Below are 10,011 nucleotides of genomic sequence, written 5' to 3'. Positions count from 1 at the left end.
TTATCATTTATGTAAATTTGAGATAATTCTTCGAGTTCTTGACATCTTGCCAGGAAGGTTAATTTTATTTTTTTTTAAATTGGAATACAATAATGCTAAAAAAATCCGGTAGCCAAATAAATTCAACATTCAGCGAATATTTGGATATTAAAAATACTTTTAAACAGGAATCAAACATTTACTTTCCGGTGTTTAAACGAGTGGTTGACTAAAGACGAATCCGAACTAGGCTCGAAAAGAGTTATACACAGTCGTCGTCTTGGAAAAAATAATCTGACTTCGTATAAATCAGATCAGAATCCTAATCTTGTTTATGTTATAAAACCCTACCTTGTAAGTATAAAATAAAGGGTGTAGCAAAAAACATACGATATATTTGGCCCTGACAAAGAGCACTTATCTTCTGGAGCAACACAAAGCAACCGAAGCTCGTCCAGGTAACACATTCAGTCCCACCTGTTTTACACACGACACTGCATACACCCATCACACAATTTTAATATTTTTTAAACATACTTGCACACCCGTCTTGTCTTTGACAAGTTTCGAGATAGATACTGCTGCACCTAAGAGGTTTTGGTCACACATACACAGTTGTTATATGAATTGCTAGCTAATAATGTTATGCTGATGTTGATGTTTTTTTTTCTTGTCTGTGTTCTGCCTTGTGATCTTTTATTGTCTTTTGATATTGTTTTATGTTTTTGTTATTGCACGGGCTGGTTTCTTTTTTACTTTCTTGTTATAAATTGTCTATACTGTTAGCTGTATGAATAGTTAGTCTAATTTACATTCGTTTGAACTTTTACAGGTTCTTTACAATTTACAAAAGCAACAAATTTATAATCACTGTTACGTGATGTGTTCATAAGACTGCGAAAAACTTGTTTCGATTTTGAAAGGAGAGGACATTAAATTTGGAGTATACTATTCAAGTTAAATTTAGACTATACTATTTTGTTCCGCCCAAATTGTCCACAGATCACAATCAATGGCTGTGGACAAGAACAATGTAGAGGAAGAAGCCTGCACTCTTCGCTTTTACAGAATAGTTCTGGGTTGGGACTATCTTCGTCTCCTTGAAGAATTTGACCAGAATAACAACCATAATGTTAGTAATTTGGGTTTGAAAGAAGTGAAGCACACTTACAAAGATGTTAATAAGTATTAATGGGTTTCACTTTCCGGTGGTTTTTGGGGAAAATTGGGAATCAATTCAACAGAATGATCTATTACTACTCTCTACTCAGAAGCTTCATAATAGTGAAGAGCTCCCTGCTATATATGCTTTTGGATTGGTTGAGTATACTATACCAGGAAAGTTTGGGGTAAAGATTGGACTTAGAATGCCATTAGGTGGAGAAGTTGGAGGAGGATTAAATGCTGACGTAATCAAATCTTGCCCGAGGCTGTTGCGTATGCGCTCTCTTGTGAAAGAATCACCGGAAACTTGGGTCATTAAGAAAGTTTGCAGTTTGTCTACTGTTGTTAGAGAATATGCTGCTCTCCATTCAGTTGGCTCTCTTCCATTCAAAGACCTAATATTGAAGGCAGCTGAGAGCCAACAATGTCCTAAAATCCGGGGTTTGGATATTTCTAGATCTCTAAAGAATCACATGAAAAGCAATCACAATGCATCCCAGTTAGAAGCCATAGATGCTGGTCTGTCAAGCAAACCATTTGTCCTAATACAGGGCCCGCCCGGGACAGGAAAAACACAAACTATCATCGGAATTCTTAGTGCCATTTTGCACGCAGTTCCAGTTAACGTACAGCACAAGGGTAAATTAACAGGAATGAAGCGTGGGCGTGGGCCTGAACTACCATTTCAAGACAAATACAAGCACCGGAAGAAGGCATCGCCTTGGTTTGGTGGTACTAATGATAGGGATGCAATTATACCTAAAAATAGTAATAATGGATTTTTTCCCACCACTGGCAATGAATTGAAACCAGAAGTGATTAATTCCAATCGCAAATATCGTGTACGAGTTTTAGTTTGCGCTCCGTCAAACTCCGCACTCGACGAGATTGTGTTGCGAGTGTTGAAAGGTATTCGTGATGAAAATGATCGTGCATACACTTCTAAAATTGTCCGAATCGGTCTCAATGTCCATTATTCTGTTAAGACTGTATCTTTGGATCATCTCGTGGAACAAAAATTTGCTGGCATGGATTTTCAGACTGGTGATGAAAAGAAGCATGGAAGTGCTGGAAGGGATAGAAATGCCATCCGTGATTCGATTTTGGATGAAGCAGCAATAGTATTCTCCACACTCAGTTTCAGTGGTTCCTCTCTTTTCAGTAAATTAAATAGCACTTTTGATTGTTAGAATTTCAAACCCTCCAATAAATAAGTTGTTTAGTTTGTATTCTACGCATGCAAAATAAGGGTGGCAGCTATAACTAAAAATAGTTGTACGTGTATGTATAAGATAAATGATAAGCAATTAGCTAGGTCTGCAGTAGAGTGAATAATGTATGAACACAAAGAGCAGCAACAAAAGATCTAGGAAATATGGTAGGCAGGAAAGTCAAGTGCACGTGCAGCACCTATATCCATACACGGTGTGGAGAAAATTATGCAGGTTATTTCATGGAAGTGAGTTTGAATCCTAATTTTAAGGTAGGCTGTACGTGTGAAGAAAGAAGCAACAACAAGAGTTCACATATGAATGGTGCATATTACGTATGTGAATTAAAGAAACAAAAGGCAGCCATATTTGAAATAAAAGGCTGGGCATATATTGTAGGCTGCCAAGAGTTAATGCATGTAGTCAAACAATGATCCAGCTAGCTAATATATACTATGTAAGGCATGACGTTGTTATATATCCTGAAGCCTATATAAATAAGGTGCAAGTCTGTAGGTTTATATTTACAACAACACACACCGAGAGAGGAAAAAAAACAGAAGAAAAAAGAAGCAGAAGCTCTTTGTTGTAAGAAAAGAAACAAGGCTGTAGCCTTTATGTGTTGTACTTTTATTATTCATCAAAATAAAAGTGTAGTGTTATTGTATTTGTGCTTTAATATTATCAAAGTTTAGGTGTAAAAGCCCATACACGTTTCCAACAAGTGGCATCAGAGCTAAGGTTCCGTTCGTGAAAAATGGCGATGATGGTGCAACCAAATATTCCAAAATTGACGAGTACAAATTACGGGAACTGGAGTATTCAAATGAAAGTATTACTCGGTTCCTACGATAATTGGGATATTGTCGAAAGCGGGTATGACGAGCCCACAGATGCAGCCGCTGAAGCAGCCCTGTCAAATGCTGAGAAGATGATTTTGAAAGAGACCCGGAAAAAAGATAAAAAGGCGTTATATACAATTATTCAAGGAGTTGACGAATCAACCTTTGAAAAAATTTCAAATGCAAAAACGGCGAAAGACGCGTGGGAGATTCTGCAGAAATCATTCCAGGGTGTCGAGAAAGTCAAAAAGGTTCGTCTCCAAGTACTACGTGGGGAGTTCGAAAATTTGAAGATGAAGAGTTCTGAAAATATTGGTGAATTTGTTACGCGTTTAAAAACGGTGACAAATGAGATGAAAAGAAATGGTGAAAGTCTCGACGATGTTCGGGTCATAGAAAAGTTGCTCCGTTCATTAACAAGAAAATTTGATTATGTTGTTAGTTCTATCGAAGAATCAAAAGACTTGTCCACGATTTCTATTGATGAGCTCGTAAGTTCTCTTCAAGCCCACGAGCAGCGAATGAACCAGTATGATGATGTAAGCCATTTGGAACTGTAATTGACAAAGAAAGTAAAGAAAACTTATCTCTTATCGCTTTCCAAATTCTGATAAGAAGAAGAACACAACAGCTGAGTCGCCAAATCCTTCAAGAGGACTTGACTGTTCTTGAAGAGATTATTGCCCCCCACTTAAGCTGTGATGGAATGCAGCAATATCGCTTCCAGGATAAAACAACAACAAATCAATCTGGCCACAGAACCAACAATGATCAACGGCGACTCGCACCTCAGTTTGCCCAAAAAACCTATGCAACTCATATATGTTTGCGAGGTAGGCACCGAGACTTGTGTCCTTTTAATCTCAAGTATACCTCTCAATATATAGGCATCTCAAGTTGCTCTTCTTCTATTTTACTCGATGTGGTACACCAAGTAACAAAACAGAAAAAGTAAACAAAATGGTTTTTCCTTATTATTTATATTATATCGTGATTAATTAATATTAATATTAATATTACAAAATATATTCAGAGTATGATTAAAATAATCCTTACTCAATATATTTTATATTAATAATTAAATAATCAATATAAATAATTAAACTTGTAATAGAAAAGAAAAATATAAGAGTTCTCACTAGCACTAGGTCACACAAGCATTCCACTTATGCTAGTAGTTGTAAACAACACTAACACAAGATGCTATATAAACTCAATATCTTTCTTTTACAATACCAATGTGGGACAAAATCCCCAAAACCCATTTCAAACAAGCAACTTTGTCGCAATATATTCATGGATTCCACTAAGAAAATGTCTTAGATCCAAATATGAAAGTTTAAGTCCTCATGTCAAGGAACAACCTCCAAGTGTTAGTTTCCGGAAATCATATCAAGAACATATATAAAATATGCCTCAAACTTTCCATTTTCTAACAAATATTGTGGATGGATTCCAAGGAAGAGAAAAAGATGTTGCTATATTTTCATGTGTTAGGGCAAGCAAAAAGAAAGGCATCGGATTTCTTGCTAATTCTCGGAGAATGAATGTTGGTATTACTAGATCAAGGTCTTCAATTTGGGTAGTGGGTTCTGCGTCGACTTTGAGAAAAGACAAGCACTGGAAAAATCTCATTGAGAGTGCAGAGCAGAGAAATGCTCTTTACAAGGTTTCGAAACCCTACACTGATTTTTACAGTGACGCAAACATAACATCTATGGAGATTAAAAAAACTATGCCAGAATCAAAAGAAGGCCCTGGAGATGATATTGGCATCGACATGGCTGTTGATGGTTAATGTATATGATGGACAAGTAGATAATCAAGTTTGGGAGGGTGTAGATGCAGAAGGGTTCGATGACGGTGTAGATGATGACTAACCTCAGTAAATGTGTCTAGTTCATTTTATAAATCACAAGTTTTGCAGTAATTATGTTAGACGAGGTAGCATTGATTTGTAGTAATTGTGTTAGACGAGGTAGCATTAATTTTATATATTGATATGTACAAATTAGAATGCTCTAAGATTTCTGCCAATTCTTGGCATTTGAGGTTTTTGGGGCTACTAGCTAGGATGCTAACACTTTCAGCCTTTCAATTTAAAGACTGTTAGGAACCCTATATTATGTCAACAGTAATATTAAAATCTGTGTGTTATGTGTTAGTAATGCTTGTGTGAGTCAATAATAGTAAGGGTCCTTTTGTCTTTTTCAATAGTGTTATTGTATGTATAAATTTGCAAGATGTAATGTTCTGTTATCTGATATATGAAAATGGAAATATTCTCTGCATTTCTTCCTCTGCAATCTATCTCTCTCAATCTCTCATCTCTATCTCTCTATTTCCGATCTCTCTCCTCTCTATCACTATTCTCTTTTCCAATCTCTCTACGTTGTTTACCTTATTGCACTTATACAGAAAATCAAAAAAACTCAAAATATAAAAACCTAGTTCCTAAGAAATTTGATATCAGAGCACTATTTTTTCATCAAGCACAGCTTCAAACATGTTGAGCACGTGAAACAATCTGCGATTAATACATACAACTAAAACTTAATACATACAACTAAAACAGTGTGTGAATAACAGTGTGCGAGTATAACTGTGTAAACCAGAAAAGTAAACGAGAGATGTAATAACCCCAATTTTTGAGAAATTTTGAAACCCTTATGAATAGTGTTTTTGCTAAACGAGAAAACTTTTCATGCCACGCTATGTAGGGGTTCTGTTATTGATCTTATGGGATATTATTAGTACTCTATGTGGTATATAAGTGTATGTAAAGATCGTCAGAATCCAATTCCGAACACTTTGATTTTTCCCGGAAATCCACAAGATACGGAAAGATTTGAGAAAAAGGTAACAGGATAAAAAGGATTTAAATAAAAGGATTATAGGAGAGGATCATAAAAGGAATATAATATATTGAGAAAGGTTAAGGGAACCTAAGTAATAAGATCCCGGGTATGATCCCTCAAACGATAAACGAAAACGAAAGTTAAGCGAACCGTATAACAGATCATCGGTCATTAGGCAAACGATTAGGAAGTTAATCAAAGGGATTAGGGGGAAAGATGTCATCCAACCAATAGAAAGAGGACAAGGAAGGGAGGATGACATCATGAGGATGACATAAGCATGACATGGGAAGGAAGGAGGTGTGGTGGCTTTGTAACCACACAAATCCAAGGGCAAGAAGGTAATTGACTAAAGAGAGCACAAAAACCAATCAACCAAGCCAAGTAAAATCATTTTCATCAAAAATCAAAAGCAACCAAGGCTTTGTTCTTCATTGCTCACGGCTTTTCACTATTCAAAAGGCAAGAGAAATTCAAAATCCAAGATCCAAGCTTCCTAAATTGGTAAGATAATTCCCTAATCATCTTCATGCTTAGTTAGGACTATATCATGAGTTTAAGCCATTAATTCCTTCTCAATCTTCTTCATTTAATCAAAGAAGAAGACAATGAATAGTGTTTTCAAGTTTTTAACTTGAACTTTTCTTGGTTTTCTTGAAGATCCAAGCATTCTTAAGACTTCTCCAAGCTTCTTAAGGCTTCCTAGCTCCACCCACCACTTCAAGGAAGGTATACCATCTCCAAACCCTAGATTCCTATATATTATAAGATGATTTTGATTAGTGGGTTGATATTGTAGCTTGTTGTTATGATTTAGAGTTTGGGATTTGGAATGGTAGTGGAATGGAATGGTAATTGTTGTGGTTTTGATTTAAAGGAACTTAAGTATGATTAAAGTTAAGTTTAAGCATAAGTATGAATGATTAAATTGAATTGGTTGGGGTTGTTATGATGTGATAAGGATGGATGTTGGTTGTATGTTGGATTTGAGGTTGGTTTGTGGTTGGTTTTGTATGGTTTAAAATTTGGAAATCGCGTAAACATAGCCGTCGTAACGTCCGATTTTCTTTGGACTGTTTTTGTGCATAGCATTAGGACCCGAGAACCCCCTGCTAGATTATGACCACTGCCATGTTTAGATAGCTCATGTTACGAGCTTCGTTTTGATATGTAGTTCGTTCGATTCCGATTTACGGTTTAGGAGAAACGACCGTTTCAAGTAACGGCGTTTCGCGAACGAAACTTTTTCCCTCGCCTTACTTTGAAACATAGGTTAAAGACCAAAAAGGGTTAATTAATGTATGAAACATTTATGGTAAGTGTGTTAGGCAGTTGGTAAGACACTCGCGAAGGAATCGCTTTAAAACTCATAAAGGTTAAATTATTAAAAATGGTGGAGCCGAGGGTACCCGAGTGACTTAAGCGAATCAGTGAGCGCAAAACGAGCGTTAGAGTCTAAGTTAGTTAAAGTATAGATTTACAAGTGACTTTGGTTTAATTCCAACTTACTTGTTGCTTATAGGTTACCAGACTCGTCCCGAGCCATTCGTAACCCCCAGTCGCTCAGGCAAGTATTCTATCCGTTATACTGTTGTTGTGATGAATATATGTATTTGCATTATCTTGCGATAGATGCATGTTGGATAATTAGCAAATGATGCGATATATTGTAGCATGTGATATGGTATATATGCATGCCTGTTTTATATTCTTGGAATATATATCTGTTGGTTCAGTTGATAATACCTATGCTAGAGGATAGCGGTAACTTGCATATACCCTTAGTATAGGGACCCAAAGGTGAAAATATTTTCTAAAACCGGGAGTCGAGGATCCCGAGTACATTTTGTATATATGGATATGGATATATATATATATATATATATATATATTTATATATATATATGGTTATAGTTTTTCCAAACTATTAATCGAATAAGGTTTATTCGATAACTTTAAACTTTATTTTATTATTGAGTATTATTTCGAATATTATTCGAAGGCGTATGACTCCTTTATATTAAATGAATATTATTTTGAATATTCATTCGAGGACTTATGACTCTTTTATATTATTTAATGAATATTATTTTGAATATTCATTCGAGGACTTATAACTCTTTTATATTATTTATTGAATATTATTTGAATATTCATTCGAGGGCTTATGACTCAGTTTATATTATTTAATGAATATTTTTGAATATTCATTTGAGGATCTATGACTCCGATTATTTGCTGAAATATATTCTTTATTTTATTAAAGAATAAGGTGTAAATAATCAAACTTATTTTCGATTATTCAAATAAAGATAATACTTTTATATAAGTATATCTTTGGTTATTTAATACTCGTTTCAAGTATAAATTTCAATACTTCTACTTCAATTATTTTTATAAAGATTATTCTTTATGGGAATATTATTTAATTAATAATATTCAGTCATTTTCTAAATATTCTGGGGACTGATTTACTTCATTAAATCAGCTTTACTCCAAACACTCTATAAAGTGTTTTCGAGTCTTCAAAATGATTTTTAAAAGTTAGAGCGGATCCCAAAACTCAATTTTATATTTAAGATCTTCCTTTTTAAGGTGATTTAAATACTCGCTTAAAACCTGAGGGATCCGGCTCTGTGGTGTATTTTATATTCGCAACAAGGTTGCAGTTTTGGTAAATGAATTGATTACTTACCCAACGTTCGGGAAGTAAGTCCATCTATTGAGTCGGCATAAGCAACATGGGCTCAGTGGGCGTCCATGATAGTGTAAGTGGCTCAGTGGGAGTCCATCAAATGCATAAGTGGCTGAGTGGCAGTCCAGCATAAGGTCCTAATTATGACCAGGGTGATGACCAGTGGGGAATTCGTCCATCTACTAGTAGAAAAGGTTACTTATGGGTATCTTTGCCTGATCAGCAAGATATCTGGTTTATGCCAAAGGTTTTCTTTTCCTTCCAAATTCATTGGATATTGCAACTCTGTTCATACTTTACATAACAGAGGTTCCAGGAAATGTTTTAGAGATATATATATGTGGATATATATATATATCGAGACTAAATAAAGTATCTCATAACTTTTTCATTCAATAATATTTCAAAGATTGAATCTATTCAAATCTTGTCTTGTAGTCTCATCTATGTGATGAACTTTTGAAACTGATTATAACTTGAACGGTGGTAGTTCAAGTAGTATTGGGAAAGATATAAGTATATTGGGGTATTTGGTAACCTCATCTTTTAAACTTATATCTAGTTAATAATTGTCTTATGAATGACAAAGATTTTCAGAAAAACGTTGAGACAAGGTTAGATGTATGAGATCACCTTGCAACGATATTTTTTTTATATATACAGTTATACACTGGGATTTTGTGTATATTATGCATGGAAGAGGACTTCCAATATTTTGAAAAGTATATATGTATATATACTGAATATTTTGCGACTTCATCGCATTAAGATATCAAACTTGGTTCATTTCTTTTGACCAAGACTTTCATGAGTATTATGAGTAGGCTCATATATTGTAAATCATTATACATATTATTTTGGTGGGCTTGCTGCTCACCCTTGCTTTATTTCTTCATCACACAACAACAGTTAGGAAAGATGGCCAGACTCCAGCAGACCCAGCGCAAGCGCGTGGGAAGCGTCCCGCGTCTTCCCGTTGATGTTGTAGCTGCTATAGCTGCAGAGGTAGATCTATTGTAGATCAGACCATCTACTTTTGAGAATCAATTATGTATAATTATAACTTGTGGCAGATAATGGCAATTAACTGTAAATTTATCAAGTAATCATTTTGGGTTGTAATAACTTTTAAATTGTGGATTCAAAGACTTGTACTTATTTAAATTTCATCTCTGAGACTATAACGGGTTGTGGTGTGTGTTAGTGTGGGGTCACAGCATAAGGTTATTTATTATTAATTAAGTGAAGTGATATTGTGGAAA

General features: G+C 35.0%; 1 pseudogene; it reads left to right on the top strand.

Annotated features, from left to right (window-relative positions):
- Window positions 1–275: 275 nt before the first annotated feature.
- On the top strand, window positions 276–2,333 carry LOC141665515 (putative helicase MAGATAMA 3; annotated as a pseudogene).
- The last annotated feature ends 7,678 nt before the right edge of the window (window positions 2,334–10,011 follow it).

The sequence above is a fragment of the Apium graveolens genome, chromosome 6 (genome assembly GCF_009905375.1).
Source record: "Apium graveolens cultivar Ventura chromosome 6, ASM990537v1, whole genome shotgun sequence".
NCBI classification, from domain to species: domain Eukaryota; kingdom Viridiplantae; phylum Streptophyta; class Magnoliopsida; order Apiales; family Apiaceae; genus Apium; species Apium graveolens.
Note: the sequence above shows the minus strand (reverse complement) of the source record. Positions and strands in the feature narration are given on the sequence as shown.